Source organism: Canis lupus, chromosome 12 (genome assembly GCF_011100685.1).
Source record: "Canis lupus familiaris isolate Mischka breed German Shepherd chromosome 12, alternate assembly UU_Cfam_GSD_1.0, whole genome shotgun sequence".
Lineage (NCBI taxonomy): Eukaryota > Metazoa > Chordata > Mammalia > Carnivora > Canidae > Canis > Canis lupus.
Genome location: NC_049233.1, coordinates 40,522,559 through 40,544,947, shown reverse-complemented (window position 1 = coordinate 40,544,947; position 22,389 = coordinate 40,522,559).

Sequence of the window (22,389 nt, the reverse complement as noted above, 5' to 3'; positions counted from 1 at the left end):
CAGAGAAGGGTGAAAAGAGGATCAATATACAACATTGAACTGTTGTGTATGAAACTGCAGCAAACGTTAGGACCTCTTCATTTCTCTTATCTGGTTAAAGTTCCCAAAACATGTCCTTTGGCCTAATATTTAGCTTTAAACTGATAAGTCATAATACATTACAGAATCTCTGATTCTGTAAGTAATGTTCAAATACTAAAAGTGCTGGTTGTATAGTACATTTGCTTTCCAAATATAATTTATTCAGTGTTTATTTTCCATACTTAAGGATTTTTTTTAGATCAATGCCTATGAATTAGTGCCACATGGAAGGATGCTCCCCAAAACACAGAGCTTCACATTCTGGTTTTACTCCAAATAAGGATTCTCCAGAATCCATGATCCCTACACTGGAAACTCTTGGCTTTTCTTTCAGGCACTGGCTCTGCCTTTCTTTTCAACATTGAAAGGACCCCATGCATCCAAATAGTTACTTTCATGGAGAGTCTATGGATTTCCTTTCCTGTACTTCTACAACTCCTCTTAATGCTTCTAGCAGCCTGTGTTTTGCTTGTGACATATAACATTCAGTGTGGTTAGACTGGGAGAGGGTACGAGTAACCCCAAGGATGGTGTTGGACCATAGGGAAATCCATTTCATGGCTCTCTAAAAAATGTGAATTTAATCTCCCAGAGTAAAAACCAACCAACCAACAAACAAAAAACCCACGTAAGTTTTTATGCAGTTTACTTAGTGGTATGATAGCTCCATTTACAGTTTATATCAGTAATTTCCTTTAGCTGCTTCATGCAACAAAATATTGGTCTTTAGAATACCTTTTAATCTTTCAAGATCTGAGAAAAACATTAAACCATTTATTCACCTTCCACAGTATAGTTCTTTTAGCCACCTTTGATCAGAATGTGTTCAGAAAAAGCCAGTTTGTGGTGAATAGAGTGGGCACAAGGAATAAGCAAAATTTTAGTGTCAATTTCCCAGTGAAATGTCATTGCATACTGTTAATTTTATCACAATCTTAGCTTGTTGACCTTACTGACAACTCTATCTTAGCATTAACACAGTGGCTGACCTCTTTTTGTTGTTGTTGTTAATTGCCATCTTCTTTCACTCCTTAAATTTATTATATTTTCATTTTAAGAAAGAAAAGTCTGCCAATGTAAAAATTCACATTTACCAAACAGACATTGCTCTGAAAGTATTTATTTATATACCAATCAAAAAACTATTCATGGTTATACATATTAACAATTATAAATGAGGATAATTTATGAACAGGGATAGTTTCTAGCTCTATTCTAGGTAAGTTTTAATCATTCCCCAGAAAGATGAAGTCCACTAATAGTCTTAAGAGTCTCTCTGAATCTGCTTCAGATAGAGAAAAGGCTATCCCAGTTTGAAAAAGAGGACCGAATATCCAGAAACCATGCACTTTCTCCAGGGATGGGGAGAGAGGGTGAGAAGACAGTGATGATGTCAATCAACAGATCCCAGAGCTAACAGTTACTAAAATTTGGAAAGGTTTGAGGCAAACTAGATTTCATTTCCAATCATCAGGCATCCTCCTCTTGTCCAGGACTAAACCTACCAGTTCCATTCTGGATCCTATCTCTTCTTCCTTTAAGACTTAATTTCATTTATCCTGGACTTTTGGTTACATAAAAATCAAGCCTAGGGAGCTTCAGTCACCACATTCTTGTATCTTGTTCATACAAAAGGTAAGACTGTTTTTAAATCATATCTAACTAATCCACACATCTCCAATACCTGGAATTTCACAAATGAAAATCGACTTCTGACATTCATTATTCTAATTATCAAAACCTCTGGTGTTAGAGATAAGAGAGCAAAAGCATCTGTAGCTACATCCAAAGTTTGGCATTTTGATTAAATGCTACCAATAACCACTGTGGGAGTATGTATTTCCAAATGCCATAACTGCCTGCCTTAAGATTAGATGAAAACAAACTAAAACACATATCTATACATAATGTCTGCTGAAGGATTTTAAAGTAAATTACAGATCACCTAACAATGTCCCTTTAAAAAATCAAGCTACTTGAAACAGAAGATTATATTTAGCATGTCCTCTTCATCTCTTATTCATTCTTAACCCATAGCTATTCAGTTCCCATCCTTACCCATTATACTAAAAACTGTTCCTTCCAAGGTTGTTAATAACCTGGATGCTAAATCCAATATTCTAGGTCCTAGCATAGTTCCTGAAATATGTTTTTAACGCATAAATATTCAGTTACATAATTTAAGGAGTTAAACATGTCTCAATCCTATTTTTTTCCCTTGCCATATATCTGAACGTTTTAATTACACTTCTGAAAAAACCGTGATTCAGGCATTAGACAGGAGAGTCAGGAAAAGTAATTAAGTGGAGTAGGACATATTTGTAATTCAGCAAATGAATTCTCAACTCCCATGAAATGGTAAAAAAAAAAAAAAAAAAAGTTTAAGTCAGTTTATTTCATTAAGTCCTCAAGCTCTCCTGAAAATGCTCAGGCTGATAACTCAAATATGTAAAAGTATCTGAATGATATTTTTGATAATCATAATGATATAATGATAACTAAATGCCTTTGGAGAAAGCACAGCTAGTAAATATTCTGTCATGGACAAGTTAGGTTCCACACTTTTCTAGCAAAATTAGTAGTCTACTGGTTGCTGAAAATGACTCATTTTTGTATTAAATGTATACTATCTCCCCATATATGTCAGTTTTAACCACTCTTCAAAGACTCCAGACTAAATAAAGGAATTAGAAGTACATGAAATGTTCACAGGGGCATTTTTAAGCATGCAATAATTATAATATATCCTGTTCTGAAGCTGCCTGAATCTTAATTCAATACAAACAGGAAATGCATGTTTTCTACTCAGTGTGGTTGAGTGCTTTCCCTCCCACAGAATGGAATGTTGGGTGTGCCTTTATTTTCATTGAAGTGGGTAATATATATGTGCATAAAATGTGGGAGATGCCACTAGTAATAACTGAAATTTTAACTTGAGAAAAGATTCAATTGCAAAAAAAATAAGAACAGATTCAGAGTGGGTTTGGAGAAGGGCCAAATCATGAGTAGAAACATGTTAGAAAAAAATCCTTCTATTTTTCTGACACGAAGAATTTTGAGAACTCTTGATTATCTCTGAAACAGCTCCATCATTCCCAGAGAAAGCTGCAAGAGCTGAAAGGATAGCCATATGAGAAAAGTCATCCTTTAGAAGGAAGAAAAAAATATTGAAGTTCTATTTCAACTGACATTTAGGGTGCAGATATGATGATAAGTTCCAGATATGATGCTTGGTGCTTTCTTTTGAGAAACATGCTACTGTATACTGTTATGTAATTTATTTGTATTCAAAATCTCAGGGAGGAAAGAGAGAAGATGTGTCAGTGTGGATATATTTTTCTTTTTCTTTTAATTATGTGTATTTTAAATTATGTATATTTATGTAAAATATATATGTATATCTATAAATTTACATGTATATATTAATTTAACAATTCCAATGATTCACCCATCATTTTTTTCTAGAGTTTATTTTTTACTTTTTAAAATATTTTATTTATTTATTCATGAGAGAGAGAGGGAGAGACAGAGGCAGAGACACAGAGGGAGAAGCAGGCTCCATGCAGGGAGCCCAATGTGGGACTCTATCCCAGGTCTCCAAGATTACACCACTGGGCCACCAGCGTTGCCCATTCACCCATCATTTTAATGAATAAGTAAATGCTTCTGCAGAGATTACACCTGGAATAGACTTAATGTAGAGGAGTCCTCCCTTTGCTAATTCAGTTCCCAAATACCTCTCACAGCTGATCATCTCACTCTGGACAAGGTGATCCTGGTGTTTACAGAAAAGCATTTTGTCATGTAACATAACCCCCTAAACACCAGCCAAATTTCCCCCAATATTCTTTACTAAAGAATTAGTAATTGAGTTTTGGGAAGATGGCACAGTGGGAGGATCCTAAGCTTACCTTGTCCCACAGACACATAGAGATAATAGCTACATTTACACAAAGAACTCTAAAAAGGACCTGAAGACTGGCAGAACAGACCTTCCACAGCTAATTACAGAAAGAAGGCTATATCAAAAAGGGGAGGAGAGGCAGAGATATGATTGGGAACCAAATCTCCAGCATGACTAGTCACAAATGGGAAAAATATTATAAACACAGAGAAGTGAGAGGATCAGATCCCACACCAAGGACCCCTGGCACTGGGAAGATGAGTCCCCATAACATCTGCTTTGAAAACCAGCAGGACTTAACTCCAAGAGCTTTAAAAATCAGCAGGCTTAACTCTGGGAGAGCTGGAGAATTATAGGAAACTGAGTCCCTGCCCTTAAAGAGCCACTATACTAAATAACTCACTGGAGACATATCACAAATAGTTCGAAAAGCACCTGGGGTATCCGTGGAAGATTCATTGACTAATCTTAGAATTGGCTGGAGCACAGGGATTGGTAGAAGATTTCTTCAGGAACAAAAGTGCTGGCAGATGCCATTTCTCTTTCCCTCCTCCAGGGAAGGGGAAAGCCTTTGGTGGCTTGAACAACACAAACAAGCATGAGGCCATACAGCTCCTCACCTCCTGTAATAAACCGACCATGAGAGCTACTTTTCACACAGGTAATGCTTCCTTGTGTCTCTTTCATGTTCCAAACAAACAAACATCTATATATAAGCAAAACTCAGAGGTGCTCTGCTAATGGATATAATCACTTTTAAGTCTCTGTTAAACTAATGAGCTGTCAAATGTTTAAAAAAAAAAAAAAAGATACCTAGATACCTAGATGGCTTGTGAGAATCAGTGCTAATATTCGCCATCTATTTTGCTCTAACATGCTAGCCCGACCACAGTGTTCCCTGGGGACCTGCCCTATCCAACCTGCTGCCTTAACAGGCATACTTCCATAGTAGGTCCTGCCCCACCACACCAGGTAGGCATCCCTGGCTGGGACCAGTACCACTCCAAAATGAGTCCTGCCCTGAGAAAGAGGGGAAATAAGGCCATATACCATTGCACCTACAGTTCCTACACCGGGAACATGCTCTGCCCTTTGGTATACCTACAGCTATGGCAGAGAGACTCGTTGCAGACAATTATAGGTTAAGAGCTAGCCCCATCCACAACTGAGCCTGTGACTACTTTAGACAGACCTCTCAAAAGTATAGGGAGCAAACTGCTTGTGCGCCCACAGCAGGCCAAGTGGGTCATTGCAACCAGCTGGGCTGAAGGCAGTCATGGCTCAGCCGCAATAGGAGTACAAGCAATCCACACATGGGAAACCCCTGGAGCACCTGGTTCTGGTGACCAAGGGAGATTATGCTATAAGGCACCACAGCACCTTTTCTACACAATGCCATAAGTTGCAAGACCAGAAGATGTAGCTGACATACCTAATACATAGAAACAAACACAGAGCATTAAACAAAATGAGAAGGCAGGGGAATATGCCCCAAATGAATAAACAAGACAAAAAGCATAGAAAAACCACCAAATGAAACACAGATAAGCAATATGCCTGAGAAAGAGTTCAAAGTGATGGTCATGAAGATACTCACTTGGCTTGAAAACAAAGTGGATAAATTCCATGTAAATTTCAACAAAGAGATAGAAAATATAAAAAAGGAACCAGTTAGAGTGGAAGAATTCAATAATTGAAATAAAAAATACTCTAGAGGAAATCAGCAGCAGATAAAAGAATGCAGAAGAATGAATCAGCGATCCAGAAAGACAGGGTGATAGAAAGCAACAAAATTGAACAACAAAAAGAAAAAAGTATTTTAAAAAATGAGAATAGATCAAGAGAATTCTGTGACATCATTAAATATAGTAACATTCATATTATAGGGATCCTAGAAGGAGAAAAGAAGAGGGCAGAAAACTTTTTTGAAGAAATCATAGCTGAAAACATCCCTAATCTGAGGAAGGACACAGACATTCAGGTCCAGAAAGCACAAAGAACTCCCAATAAGATGAACCTAATGAGGTCCACATCATGACACATAATAATTAAAGTGGAAAAAAGTAACAATAAAGAGAATTTTAAAAGCATCAAGGTAAAAGAAAACCGTTACATACAAGGAAAACATACAGCTATCAGCTGATTTTTTTTTATACATTTTTATTTATTTATGATAGTCACAGAGAGAGAGAGAGGCAGAGACACAGGCAGAGGGAGAAGCAGGCTCCATGCACCGGGAGCCTGACGTGGGATTCGATCCCGGGTCTCCAGGATCGCGCCCTGGGCCAAAGGCAGGCGCTAAACCGCTGCGCCACCCAGGGATCCCTATCAGCTGATTTTTAAACAAACTTTGCCGGTCAGAAGGGAGTGGCATGATACTGCCAAAGAAATGAAAGGAAAAGACCTAAACCAAGAATACTTTACCCTGCAAGGTTGTTATTCAGTGAGGTTTTCTGCCAGTCTTCAGGTCCTTTCATTCAGAAGGAGATATAAAGAGCTTCCCAGAAAAACAAAAATAAAGGAGTTTATCATCATTAACCCAGGCCTACAAGAAATGTTAAAAGGACTTCTCTAAATGGACAGAAAAGCCATTCAGTCACTTTATGTCTTTTGATTAGACAATTTAGTCTATATACATTTAGAGTAATCATTGATAGGTATGTACCTAATTACCATTTTGTCATTTTCTGGTTGGTTTTATAATTCTTCTATGTTCTTTTCTTTGTAAGGGACCATCTAACACAGGAACACTTAGATACACAAAACAAATGTTAACAAACATAAAGGGAGAAAGTGACAGTAATATGTTAATATTATGAGACATTAACACCCCACTTACATCAATGGATAGATCATCCAGACAAAAAAATCTACAGGGAAACAGTTATTTGTACCACACATTAGACCAGATGGACATAACAGATATATACAGAACATTCTATACCCAAACATCAGAATATACATTTTTTTAAGTGCACATAGAACATTTTTCAGGATAGATCATGTGTTAGGCCACAAAATAAGTCTTTACATATTTAAGAAGACCAAAATCTTATCAGGCATCTTTTTTACAGCAGTGTAAACTTAGAAATCAATTCAAGAAAAAACACAAATATATGAAGGCCAAACAACATGCCACCGAACAACTAAGGAGTCAGCAAAGAAATCCAAGAGAAACTTTTTAAAAAATACATGGAAACAATTGAAATGAAAACATAATGGTCTAAAATCCTTGGGATGCAGCCAAAGCAGTTCTAAGAGGGAAGTTTATAGCAATACAAGTCTTCCTCAAGAAAAAATCTCTTTTTTTTTTTTTTAAGAAAAAATCTCAAATAAACAATTTAAGCTTTGAGCTAGAAAAATAAGAACAAAGGCTAAAGCTAGTAGAAGGAGATACAATTAGAAGAGAAATAAAATGCAGTCTAAAAAAACAACAGAAAAGATCAATGAGATCAAGAACTGGTTCTTTGAAAAGATAAATAAAATTGATAAATCTTTATCTAGACTCATCAAGAAAAAGAGAGAACTCAAAATCAGAAGTGAAGGAGGAGAAGTGACAACAAACACCACAGAAATATGAAGAATTATAAGAGAATATTATGAAAAACTACATGCCACCAAATTGGACAACTAGAAGAAATGGATAAATTCCTAGAAACATACAATCTTCCAAAACTGAATCAGAAGACATAGAAAATGGAAATAGATCAATAACTAGCAATGAAATTGAATTCATAAGCAAAAAAAACAACAAACAAAAGTTCCAGAATCAGATGGAATCACAGGTCAATTCTACCAAACTTTTAAAGAAAAGATAATGCCTATTCTTCTCAAAGTATTCTAAAAAATCAAAGAAGGAAAACTTTCAAATTCACTACCAGCCCAGCATTACCCTGATACCAAAATCAGGCAAAGATACTACCAAAAAAGAAAACTATAAGCCAATATACCTGATAAACATAGATGTAAGGATAATAAAGTATTAGAAAACCAAATTCAACAATACATTTAAATAATCATTCACCACAATCGAGATTTATTACAGGGATACAAGGGTGGTTCAATATTTGCAAATCAATCAAGGCAATAAATCACATTAACAAGAGGAAAGATAAAAACCATATGATCACCCCAACAGATGCAGAAAAAGCATTTGACAAAATATAACATCTGTTCATGATAAAAATTCTCAACAAAGTGGTTTAGAGGGAACATACCTCACCAAAATAAAAGTTATATATGACAAACCCACAGCTAATATCACACTTAATGATGAAAAACAGAAAGCTTTTCCTTTAAGGTTAGAAAAAAGACAAAGATATTCACTTTCTTCAATTTTATTCAACATAGTATTGAACTCCTACCTGCAGCCATTAGAGAAGAAATAAAAGGCATTTGAATTGGTAAGGAAGAAGTAAAACTTACTATTTGTAGTTTTCTATATTTAGAAAACCTTAAGGATTCAACCAAAAAAACAAACAAACATACCTACTAGAAGTAATAAATGAATTCAGTCAAGTTACAGAATAAAAAACTAATGCACACCAATATTTGCATTTATATACACCAATAATGAAGTAGTAGAAAGATAAATTAAGAAAACAATGCCACTTACAATTATGCAAAAAGATTAAAATACACAGAATAAACTTAACCAAAGAGGTGAAAGACTTGTACTCTGAAAATTATAGGACAGTGATGAAAGAAATTGAAGATGACACAAATGGAAAGATATTCCATGATCACAGATTGCAAGAATATTGTTAAAGTGTTCATGCTACCCAAAACAACCTACAAATTCATTGTAATACCTATCAAAATACCAAAAACATTTTTCACAGTACTACAACAAGTAGTCCTAAAATATGTATGGAACCATTAAAGACCTCAAATAGTCAAAGCAATCTTTAAAAAGAACAAAGTTGGAGGTATCACAGTCCCAGATTTCAAATCATACTACAAAGCTGTAATAATCAAAATAGTATGGTACTGGTACAAAAATAGATACATAGATCAATACAAGAGAATAGGGAGCCCAGAAATAAATCCATGCTTATACAGTCAATCTACAACAGAGGAGAAAAGAATATACAATGAAGACCATCTCCTTAATAAATGGCACTGGGAAAACTGGAAAGCTACATACAAAAGAATGAAACTGGACTACTTTCTTAACCACACACAAAAGTATATTCAAAATACAATAAAGACCTAAATGTGATACCTGAAACCGTAAAACTGCTAAAACATAGGCAGTCATCTCTTAAACATAGACTTTAGCAACATATTTATGGATATATCTCTTCAGACAAGGGAAACAAAATCCAAAGTAAACTATTGGGACTATGCCAAAATAAAAAACTTTTGTACAGCAAATGAAGGCATCACAAAAAGGAAATCTAGTAAACATGAGAAGATATTTACAAATGATATATTTGATAAGGAGTTAGTGTTCAAAATGTTCAAAATATATAAAGAATTATACAACTTAATAATAGCAATAATGTGACTGAAAATGGGTACAGGATCTGAATAGATGTTTTGTTCAAAGACTACGTATTGATGGCCAATAGACACATGAGAAGATGCTCCACATAACTCTACCATCAGGAAATTGCAAATCAAAACCACAATGAGGTATCACCTGACACCTGTTAGAATGGCTGGAATCAAAAATGGTTGGTGAGGATGTGGAGAAAAGGGAACCTTTGTGCACTGTTGGTGGGAATGCAAACTGGTGCAGCCACTGTGGAAAACAGTATGGAGATTCCCTAAAAAATAAATATAGAAATACATATGATCCAGAAAACAAAAGCACTAAATTGAAAAGGCATGTACCCCTATGTTTATTGCAGCATTATTTACAATAGCCAAAATATAGAAACAACCCAGTGTCCATCCATAGATAAATGGGTAAAGAAGGTGTGGTATATATACAGCAAACTATTACTCAGTCACAAGAAAGAATGATCTTGTCATTTGTAAAACAAGGATGGCATTGTGATGCCCCCAGATATGGTTTTCTTTTTTAAAATTCCCCTGGCTATTCGGGGTCTTTTCTGATTCCACACAAATCTTAAAATAATTTGTTCTAACTCTCTGAAGAAAGTCCATGGTATTTTGATAGGGATTGCATTAAACGTGTATATTGCCCTGGGTAACATTGACATTTTCACAATATTAATTCTGCCAATCCATGAGCATGGAATATTTTTCCATCTCTTTGTGTCTTCCTCAATTTCTTTCAGAAGTGTTCTATAGTTTTGAGGGTATAGATCCTTTACCTCTTTGGTTAGGTTTATTCCTAGGTATCTTATGCTTTTGGGTGCAATTGTAAATGGGATTGACTCCTTAATTTCTCTTTCTTCAGTCTCATTGTTAGTGTATAGAAATGCCACTGATTTCTGGGCGTTGATTTTGTATCCTGCCACACTACCGAATTGCTGTATGAGTTCTAACAATCTTGGGGGGGAGACTTTTGGGTTTTCTATGTAGAGTATCATGTCATCAGCGAAGAGGGAGAGTTTGACTTCTTCTTTGCCAATTTGAATGCCTTTAATGTCTTTTTGTTGTCTGATTGCTGAGGCTAGGACTTCCAGTACTATGTTGAATAGCAGTGGTGAGAGTGGACATCCCTGTCTTGTTCCTGATCTTAGGGGATGGAACTGGAAGGTATTATGCTAAGTGAAGTAAGTCAGTCGGAGAAGGACAAACATTATATGTTCTCATTCATTTGAGGAATATAAATAATAGTGAAAGGGAATATAAGGGAAGGGAGAAGAAATGTGTGGGAAATATCAGAAAGGGAGACAGAACGTAAAGACTGCTAACTCTGGGAAATGAACTAGGGGTGATAGAAGGGGAGGAGGGCGGGGGGTGGGAGTGAATGGGTGACGGGCACTGGGGGTTATTCTGTATGTTAGTAAATTGAACACCAATAAAAAATAAATTAAAAAAAAAAAACAAGGATGGACCTAGAGGGTATAATGCTAAATAAGATAAGTCAGAGAAAGACAAATATCATATGATTTCACTTACATGAGGAATCTCAAGAACAAAACAAATGAAGAAACAAAAACCAGACTCTTAAATACAGAGAACTAGTGGTTGCCAGAGGAGAGGTAGATAAAGAAATGGGCATAAATAAATAAATAAATAAATAAATAAATAAATAAATAAATAGGATTATGAAGTACAAACTTCCAGTTACAAAAATAAATAAGTAGGTGAAGTGTACAGTATGGGCAATATAGTCAGTAATATTATAATGATATTGTATGGTGACAGATGGTGATTACACTTATAGTGAATGCTGAGGAGAGAAGGAAGAGTAATTCATTCTAGTGCTGGAATTAGAACCGCTTGTGTTCAAGTAGGTTGGGTTCTAACCAAGAGAACATTTTGAATTCAGAACCTAATCCTGATAGAAGATGTTTCTCCACTGCAATTATTTTAGTTGAATTCTCCCAAGAAATTTGTATAACAAGTATTTATTAAGTGTCCCCTTCCCCACCCCAGGCAAAGTAATAGCCTTCCCTTTTGTTTGGAGAACTATGCCACCCTGACTCCAACCTCAAAGGTGAAGTGAGGGCTTATGAAGTCAGGGTCTCCTTCATGCCTGACCATGAGGGAAGTCATGTAACTCAGCATGACATATTAACCTGGTCATAGTGACTGGTTGGGAGGTATACACATGAGACCCAAACAAGGCCCCAGTGTCCTCCTCCAGAATTTTTCAATTGGAATTAACAGGAAAGAGCTTTTCGTACCTCCGTGATTAAGTTCCACAAAAATCTTACTTCAAGTATTAGAAGACCATGTCCTCTCCCTTGTGAAGCTGTCTGAAAATATAAAACTAATCCTCAGAAAAAAAACAGAGATGTGAGATAAAGTCCTGCCAGCATCCTAGCCCTTGTACCTAGTCATCTTAGAGGCCAAATCCTGCCTAAGCCTTTTTTTTTTTCATTCCTTGATTATTTCAAAATCTAATTATTGTTTCTTTTGCCCCTCAGTAAGTTAGTTTCTTCCATTGATGATGTAGTGTTTCTGAGTCACAGGTGAGGACAGCTTAGTTTATAGATTACATAACTCGCTACAGTCCCCAAATAGAAAATAAAGAACTAGCCAACTATGAGAACCAAGCATGTCTGAGGCTGAGAATTCATGGTCAGTAGTTTCACAGAATGGGATGGAATCTATTATTTTTTTCAAGTAAGAGAAACTCTTCTCCTAAATGCAGTGGCAGAATGTCATCTGGGATTTCTTTTTAAGTCAGTAAAATGATACCTACTCCATGATGTAAATGGATAGCAATAAAAGCTTTTCCTGGGGGAAAAATAAAACCAACTTTGAGGATCCATGAAGGCTCAACTTTGTAGAACCCCGTGAACTAATTTATAAAAGGCGCCAAATGCTTCCTGGAAAGAAAGAAATTGAGACCCAATACTTGCTCTTGGAGATTGAAATTTTGGACAACTTGTTGGGCTAGACTGGAATGGCCCTAACCAAACCCTGGTGAGGAAAGAACAGCAGGATCCTTATTTTGCTTAATAGTGAACAATTTCAACCCTTCCAAATGTGACTAATTAGATGTATTCACTCATCATTCCCTCACTGAGACTGGAGGAAAACTCAAGCCCAACCACAAGCAGCATAGATTAGTACCTGAGGGAAAGGCCATTTACACTGCCTTATATGCCTCCCTTAGGATCCAAAATGCCACACACTGAAATAATTTCTCCTGGACCTCTCACTTTTGGGGAGCTGCCCAAGTACTCAAGTCAGTATAAGGGGTCTAATGACAACAATGAACAGCTCTTCAGTCATTCTATGTGTCAGGTCCTATGTTAAGAGTTTGACATTAACATGTATTATTACAACTTTACCTAAAACAGTAGCCCTATCACTCCATCCTCCTCATTTTCTTAACTATGCTTTCTGTTTCTTCATAGTATGTACTGCTGAATTACATTTTTGTTTTATTTTTTATTTCCTGACTCTCTGTATTGGAAAAACTAGTCTTTCCCTCCTATGTCTCCTTTAGTTTTACACAAAACACTTCACTTCTGATAGTTCTGATCACCACATGTGTGTGGGTTTTTCCCCCCACCAAGCACTTCTCTGTAGCACCAGCAGGAGATCCTACAATGTAACTCAATGCTGATACTATCTGCCTGGAAATAGCATCAGATCCCTCAGGTTAAGGGCTTCCCAAGCCTATCTCCACTTCCAATGCCAATGACAACTAGTAGGTCCCCTAATTACCCACAACTTCTGACTTGGCTACAAATTGGAGGTCCCCATCTCATCTCCTTAGATTTAGTTATTTTCTAGAGTAGCTCACAGAGCCCAGGGAGGACTTAACATTTACAAGTTTATTTATAAGGATGTGATAAAGGATGCAGAGGAACATCCAGATGGGAAGAGATGTGTAGGGCAAGGTATGTGGGAAGAGGTACACCACTCTCCCAGGACATCCACGTGTTCACCTCTCTAAAAGTTCTACAAACATCCTTTTGAGTTTTCATTTGGGAGGCTTCATTACATAGACATGATTAAATCATTTGCCAATGGAGGTTGAACCCAATCTCTAGCCCTCTTCCTGTTCCCAGAGGTAAGGGGAGGGGGAGGGAAGACTAAAAGTATTCATCTCCTAATCACATGGTTGGCTCCACTGACAACCAGTCCCCATTCTCAGTTGCTTTCCAAAAGTTACTTCATTATCAAAAAGTAACTTTAGCATACTTATCACTTAGGACATTCTGAGGGCCTTAGGGGCTCTGTGCCAGAAATGTATGAAAACCAAACATATATTTATTATTAATTACAACATCACACTGCACACTAAAATGTGAGCTGTGTGAGGACAGTACCCTGTCATTAACCTGTGCCTGGATTGCTGGCAGGCCATGGGTTTTCAGCTACAATCTGAATGAATGATAGTACTGTATGATTTCATCATAAGAACCTTATAGGACAAAGGTTGAGTTGACAGATTGAAAGAGATCTTCATTTAGCTGCCTCCATTTTGATCTTGAACTTTCTGCTTGTGTTCTTTCCAGCTTGTCTTTTGGTTCAGAGGAAAGATCCTGAAAACAAAGCATCCCATGATAGGAACTGAAACTACCCCCTCAGGTAGTAAGGGCTGCCCTGAACCAGCAAGACTCTGCTGGGGAGATTGACTCCAAGACAATGACTATCAATTTGACCTTCACTGCCCACCAGTACATACCCAGTCACCTTTGCTCCAAGTTTTCGTTTTATAAACCTGGAAGTATCTTTGGCACTTTGGAGATAATCTTTGAGCCACTAGTCTGCTGTCTTCCTGGTGTTGCCCACACTGAAATTCCTTTCTTAATTCATTACCACTCATCTCTCTGCCTTCGGATTTGTCAGTGGAGAGTGGCCAAACCTGGTCTGTTTGAGACCCTCGGACCTAGATGTTCTTGTACTCCTGCAACCTCGACACAGGTTAAGTAAGTTACTTAAGACAACAATGTTAGCAAGTAAGAGAAAAGAGATCTGAATCCAGCTGCACGTGACTTCACAGCCCTCACTTTGATTCACCATGTTATACTGGTTCCCAATACACAGAAGTAGTGGATGCAGTGCCCTACAACATTTATGGAGTAAACAGCAGGGAACAAGACAGAAGACTGCCCAATTCACATCTCTGGCCAGGGTTTGGCTTGTCACCAGTATCTGCTAAAGCACCAGGGTTTGAAGTTAAATCTGGTTCCACACCTGAGTCTACCACTCCCCACCTAGGTGACCTCGAGTCCATCCAAATTCTCACCACCTCAGTTTCTTCATTTGCTATGCCCTAAGTGTTGTTATAAGATTTAAATGAAATAATGGCAAAGAATTTAGAACAGTTGCCAACTCCTGATAAATTCAAAACTAAACCAGTAGCAGGGATCCTGAGGAGATTAGTTGTAACACAAGGACACAACTAGGCTTTTCTCTGCCTCCAGCCTGCTCTAGGCTGGCTTCCAGCCAGGCCTGTGAGCCAGCCATTCGTTGTAATACTACAGGAAGTCACTTAAATCAGAGGGCTGAAAGTTCTCAGTGGAAGGGAGAAGACAGGGGGATAAAAGCAGGGAAGGAATGTGTTTTGTTTTGCAGAACCAACAGTTCCCACATAGTAGATGACCTGCTGGTGTTTCACCTGACAGCCCCTTAGGTGAGCCAGTTTTAAGATGCTTTGGAGCTGAGGGCTCTGCAGAAGTCCCATCCTCCCACATTGGTCCTGAAGTTACCCTGGAGCTCTTTTTAATGTCCAGATCTTCTCCTATGGGTGGGGTTTTCTGCCATTTTTTTGAACATGCAGTATATGCATTAGCATGTTGACATACTGGGCATACACAATCAAACACAAGTGCTTAATAGAATACGTATAAGTTTCTTAATGTACATGCAAGCTCCCTGCCCCCGCCTCCCTAATACACTGAATAACAGCTTCCTGTACTAGCCCCACAGTGCTTTGAGAGCTATCCTCCAGTCTCCTCACCTGTAACAATAAAAATTATTTGCTTTCAACTCTTCCTTGGATTGTGTTCAATTGAACACGCCCCTTAAGTTCAGTTACAACACCACAGTACACTTCTATTTCAAAACATTTTCTATTCCCTGCCAATGTTCCTAGATGTGCAGTGGGATCCCAAATGGGAATGCCTGAAAGGGCCTTGCTTGTAAGGAAGAATTCAATCTCAACTACCCAGGGAAGGATGCACACCTTTGCAATGGATTGTTGGGCCTGTTCACCTTCCTTCCTTTTAGAGGGAGCACAAGCCCTCTGCTCCATAAATATAAAGGGGTTTAAAACAGTTTCCACATTATCTGACTATACATTTGAGGCTTGAGATATGTTGAAATAACTTTCTATACCCAAAATTAAGCCACTCCTGCCCAGGGCACTACATCAATAAACTGAAATCTATGTGCCCCTGTAAATGCTTCCTTTGAACAGAAACACAGTGTATCCAGTCAGCCAATCCCCAAATGCTTAGCCATCTCTGGGCCTTCTTACCCCAAACAAGATTGACTCTGTGGCCTTGGCCAATCTGATATTTTCTACTTTTCTCTTCCTTGTTCTTTATTCTTTATCCTGTAAAAGCTCCCTGCCTCTGCACCCATTTTGTAGTTTTCTGAAAGGAGACTGTTTACTTCAAGAAGTGTTAAATAAAGTTTGTTTGTATTAACTAAATTGTGTGGGGGTTTTTTTTTTTTTTTTTTTTTTCTTTTTTTTTGCTGTTGCTAACATATTTGGGGTTATTTGGCCAGGGCTATCACTATGAGGTGAGAGAACTACAGATCTCTGACAATTAGTTGGGTAGGTGTCTATTGCTGTCTTTATATATTATTGTCAAGACAGATGACCATTGGCATGGATATTTTCTCTAGTTATATATCTGCTCTAATTTTTAATCAGAGACTTCTTAATTTTAAGGAATATTACATAATACCATCCTTTCCCCAAAGCAATTGCCCATTGTCAGAGAAGATATATCGTGAAAAACAGTTATAGTGAACTAAGACTTAAAAATCAATTGGAGTTATAGGAATCCCATTAACATCTAGCACATACATTTGAAAGATGGTAGCACAATTGTGTGTGTGGCATCATAACTATTCAGTGAACAGCCATCTAGAAAGCCAAGAATCCCTTGCAGTGACATCCTAGCATCAGAGACCTACATCTTACAGCTTGGGAACCAATGCCTAAAGATATTTAGCTGAGAATTTGAATAAGAAAATATCACAAAGTTAATTTGAACTTTATTTCTTTGGTCTGTAATTCTACTGATGACTTGCTGAATTAAAAAAAAAAAGATAGGTTTACTGTAAATAGAATTTTGTTTTGAAACAGGAAAAACATGAATTTCTAGTTGCTTTGGAATCTGATTTTTAACTATGGTACACTGATCTAAGTCTTGGCAGGATGCTAGACATAATTTGAAACCGTGAAGGTATAAACCCAAGGGAACAATGTGTGTAATGCTTGAATTATGTTCAAACTGATTGGGGGGATGGCTAAGGGGATTCCTTTATTAAAATTATTGAACAGAAAAGTGCCTTCAACCATAATATAAAAGGCAATTCACAATTACTGTTCTACTTTTCCTCCACTTTCCATTCTTATTTTAGTACACAAGCAGTTTGTAGCAAAACCTGCTTTTGCATCTCCTGAGTTTTATATATTCTTGCAGAAAAGAAATGCCACCATGTAACAAATTGCTCTAAATTTAAATGAATTAGTCTCATTTCTGGCCTCCCTACTTCCTCTAATATTTAAGGGAGTTTCAGATTTATACAGAATGAAGAGCAAATTCTTTGTCTTTTATTGTCAAATAATCAAGCAGGTGACATTGTCACTATTTTAAACATGGTGGGAATGAAATGTATATTTATGCTACATTATAAAAGTAAAACTTTTTTTAAAAAGGCAAATCAGTATTTTAAGAGTGGAATCAAACAAAATGTATGTATTTCAACCATTTCAGATTAATTTAGCTGTTGGGCTATCTAAAGTTGAATTTCTTAATATAAGAAATATAGCTATTTGAAATAAAACCATAATTTTGGAACTTATATACCTAAGAATCCTGGAATATAGGCATACACAAAAATGACAGTTTTTCATGGATTTGGATGAAAATGCTACTATTTTTTTCTCTTAGTATTTTACTTTTTAATTCTAGACTTTTGAGAATTAAAATGTTAAGGTCTGCAGAAAAAAATGTCACAAATGAACAACTAAAACAATGTGTGAAAACACTTCATAAATTAGGAATACTGAACCCACATCCATCAATAAGTTAATTGAAAACCTGTTTCACAAATAGCCTATTATCATTTCCTTATTTCTTCATTTATTCATCCAACAAGTATTTGTTGAGGAAGAGGGACTCTGCAATGTGCTTAGGATTCAATTCCACACAAGGCAACAAAGAAGACAAACATTTCAGGTCCTGGAGCCTGGGTTTGAATCCTAGGTTTGTCCTTTGTGAGTCTTGTACCGCTGGACAAATTATAGGCCTCTCCACGCTTTGCCTTCTCATTCAGTGAAATGGGGATATTAATGGTACATGACAGAGATGTTTTGAGGACTAAAATATGTAATTATTCTAAAACTTTTAATATAGAAAGTGCTTTAAATGGTGGCTTATAACCTTGGCTGTGTATTAGAATTACTATCTTTTTAAAAATATCAATGTGCTATATTCAGCATTATAGCTCTGGCAAAGTCAGAACAGTGATTTGAGCTCTGACAGCTGACTGGGAGTGTCATAATGAAGACATTCAAGTCTGGTTTCTCCCAATCCCTCAAGACAATCCCCATATAGAATGGAACCTTGCAGATGGATTTTGAGTAGTCCAAAATTTCCCCGTATCAATACAAATGTGCATAAATATTCTAAAAGAATATAAAAGAACCATATTTATTAGATTGAGTCACAATTTCTAAGGAAGAGTCAAACAAACAGGTCTGTTCTTTACCTTGCCATAAGTGATAGCTTGATCCAAGTGGACACCATTTCATTGGATATTCCAACTGAGGAGAAATTTACCATGGATTCAGTGAAAATTTGTATGGATGTGTGGTCTGCAACCAATGGCACCATTGCAAACATCACTAATGCTAACACAAAACCCCTATTTTGGCACCAAGAAACTTTCTCAGATCCTCCCTGACAGAGAAGGTTTTGCACACAACATGCCATGTGCTCTGGATGCTACTGATGCCTGGGGAACAGAAACAGAATGTGAGGAAATTAGGAATGCAAACGCTTCTGTGCAACTCCCAGAGCCACAGGTTCAGAAGCACAAGTGTCCCACAGAGTCCAAGGCAAGTGGTGCAGATGGGAAGGAAATGGCTGTATCTTGGGCTCTGAATAAAGCCTCAATGGTCAGTATCTGATTCCCTAGCACCTTTGAATCAGGAGCCACCAGGCGTCAACTACCAGAGGTGCTGAAAAGAATGCTATGATTGTCTTTCTCTATTCCTACATATGTGGTGAGGCATTAAATTAGTTTTCTATGGCTGCTGCATCAAATTACCACAGGCTTGGTGGCTTAAAACAACACTATTTTCTTACAGTTTCAGAAGAAGTCAGAAGTCAGAAAATGGGTCTAATGGGCTAAAACCAAGGCATGGCTACATCCTACCTAGAAGCTCTAGAGGAGAATCAATTTCCTTGCCTTTTCCAGATCCTCGAAGCTGTTCACACTCCTGGGCCGGTGAACTTCTTTTATCTTCCAAGCCAGGAACAGCATCACACTGACCTCTGCTTCCACTGTCAGGTCTATTTCTCTGGCTCTCCTGCCCCTCTCTATCCGTTTTTAAGGGCCTTCGTGTTTACCCTGGGCCCATCCAGACAATGCAGGATGATTTTCCAACAAAAAATCCATAACTTTATCACATCTGCTAAGTCTCTTCTGCTATGTCAGGTAATATACTCACAGGTTCCAGGTTTGGGATCTGGACATCTTTGGGGAGCCATTATTCTGTCTACCACAGGCATCATGGGACAAAACACTGAACTGTAAAGGTCAAAGACGTCAACTTTCAACAATGTAGGGAGAATAGGGCAGGGTAGCGGGAACCTCCCTCTCTGTCTTCTTTGCTACATGTTGACTTTGGCATGTCTAGAAAGCATAGCAGTTGAAAGAATTGTTAGGCTGGAAATACCAAGAGACATACAGCTTGGTGATTTACGTAAGAAAATCTCTTAGCTTATACTATTTAATAGTTCCTTTTTTTTAATCATTTAGAAGGTTAAATTCTTCCTCTTTTACAGTGTTTCTCTGTACCATGCAAGTTTGGACAAAGTCCAATGTGTGGGTTAGAACCTTCTTTTATCCTTTTGCTCACTCTTGCAGAAACTCCAATCGAAGAAAGTTCCCCAACACCTCTTTGGTTTCTGAACCCACACTGTATTTCAAAATAATCCTCACCTGAGAGTAGACATTTCCTTGCCCATGTCTCCCAGCTCAGGGGAGGTGGCCTAGACAAATGACAAATATTCCCAACCCTTTCACCACTTTTAAATCTGTTTTAGAAATCCTTAATAAGACAGTGCTGGCTCACTTTAACAGTTTTGAGCCTTCTTTATGAGTGAATGATTCCTTTGTGGATTGTCTTTTGAACAGGTAAATATTGTCCTGCAAGAGCCTATTTTTAAACATCAGGTTTGAAATACTTCTGTTTTGCTTTTTAAATGAATTTTTCTCTACTGAGCCATGGCATTCAAGGCAGAATAGCAATTTGAACTAGCTATTCTGAACAACTACTAATGTGCTTTTTCTAATGTCTTCAGGAGAGCAGTGTATTTTACTCCCTGCCTGTGGTATGCTATTGTGTGCTGTGGAGGCCTAGATTAAGATGCCTGGTTCTCGTACTGCACAATGCTATCTATCTGCATACTGGAATACATTGTATGTAGGGCAGAAAATGGCCAATGAAACTGGGAAGATGCTGTCAAGCTTGTGAAACAAATAAAGAGAAAACTAAATTAAAAAAAAAAATCCCAGCCTACCTCTTATTCATTTGCCTCCTACAGCCCCCACCCCCACATTATATAACTGACCCAATAAAAGTAGCTGTCCTCCCTGGATCTCTGTGTCTTTGTCTCTACCATCAGGAAGCACCCTCCAACTGTCAAAGGCCTGTGAATCTACGTGCATGACCCTCCTCCTCTTCCTGGTCTAGGAAGCCAGTTATTACTCATTTATATCATTTCTTCTTTGAGGCTCTGAGTTCACCTTGAAAAGTCCAGAACTTGGGCCATCCTTTCCCAGAGCCACCCTTGGCGTCTGTCCTTCTAGGGACAAGCCTTGTCAGTCCTGGCCTCAATAGTCAGCCCTCACCCCTCTCTGAGCTTGTTCTAGATTCTGACTTCCCATACCGAGGCTCCTAGTCATGCTCACTTGACACAAACACAAAACTTAAGTTTTCTAACTCAGAATTTAAGTTGCATTTCTTTACTGAAATTTAAAGTTTGGTTTTATCTGCCCTCTTGGAAATACAACCCCATCCTGGTTTAAAAAAATCTCTTGTCTGATTTAGAATAATATTTTTTAAATTAACAGAAACCAATGAGACAGAAGATGTATTGTGCTATCAAACATTACTTGTTGGAAACCTTGGAACTTGGGGCTTGCTGCTACTGGTTCTGCTTTTTCTTAACAACTTCCTAGCCCAGAGAAGGTAAGCACGTGCGCATTTACCTGCCCATGTGTCTGGTGCAGCAAAATGGAGGTGATGTTTAATGGAGCAGTATTTCAATGAATGACTGAAATCTTGATGTCTGGTCCCTGGGGTGCAATTCCCACACAGACAATGTGTCTGAGTGGAAGGAAGAAGGCTGGATTCAGACCTCTGTGTGATGTTCAGTATCATGTTATCCTACTGCTGCTAAGGAGAAAAGTACTTGCTTAGGATATGTGGCCTTCTGGGTTACCAAATCTATAGGGTCGTTGCCAAGCCACAGCTGCAGAAAGGGACAGGGCTTGAAGAGCCAATTGTATTCTTTGATTTTAATAGAGGTCTCTATCTGACACCAGGAATGAAATAGGACAGAAATGTCATTCAATTTATTTGACAGCCTCTCTTTTTCAAAAGGTTTGTAAAATATTTTTTTAGTCATAAATCTTTTTTTAAATGGCATGGACAATAACCATGCTTGCATGGCTAAAAATTCCAGGGCAAAAGTGAGCTGCTGGCCAGCTATTAACAGATGAGGAACAATCAGAATGTTAGTAGGTGGGGCAAATTGACAGCCCAAATGCTATAATAAAACTTAACGGGTCGCTGTTAAAACTACTCAACCTCAACTTGAACCTGTCTTTAATTCCTAATGTAACTATATCAAATATTTATAATCATATTCTTTCTCTATTTCTTTTCCCCTTTCTCCCTCTTTTCCCAATAGGAATCAATTCAGTTCAATGACCAAAATTTAAAATCTGAAGTAGTATGTGTAATTAGCGAATAAAAAGAATACCTTTAAGATCCAGAAAAATGTAATGACACAGCATTTTTGAAATCATTGCATAAGATTTTAAAATAAAATTCAGGTCCTCCAGGAAAATTGGTACCATTATAAAGCTCTATTACTTAACAAAATGCTACATTTTCTTAAAGAATAGTCATCTCTAGTAATATGATGTTTATCCAATTTAAAGGTCAAAGTTAATATTAGGGTAGAAAACTGGAAGAGAAGACAAACACTTCTGTAACATTTGCATTCTGACCACCAGGAAGAAAACTGGATTCAAAACAACGATTTCTAGAAAAGTGAAATTAATTCAAGGTTCTCCGGAAAACTTATTTAATGGTGCTTCTGTGTGGAAGTCATCTTTGAATAAAAATATAGGTTTTCTTTAAGGTCTATTAGAAGTAA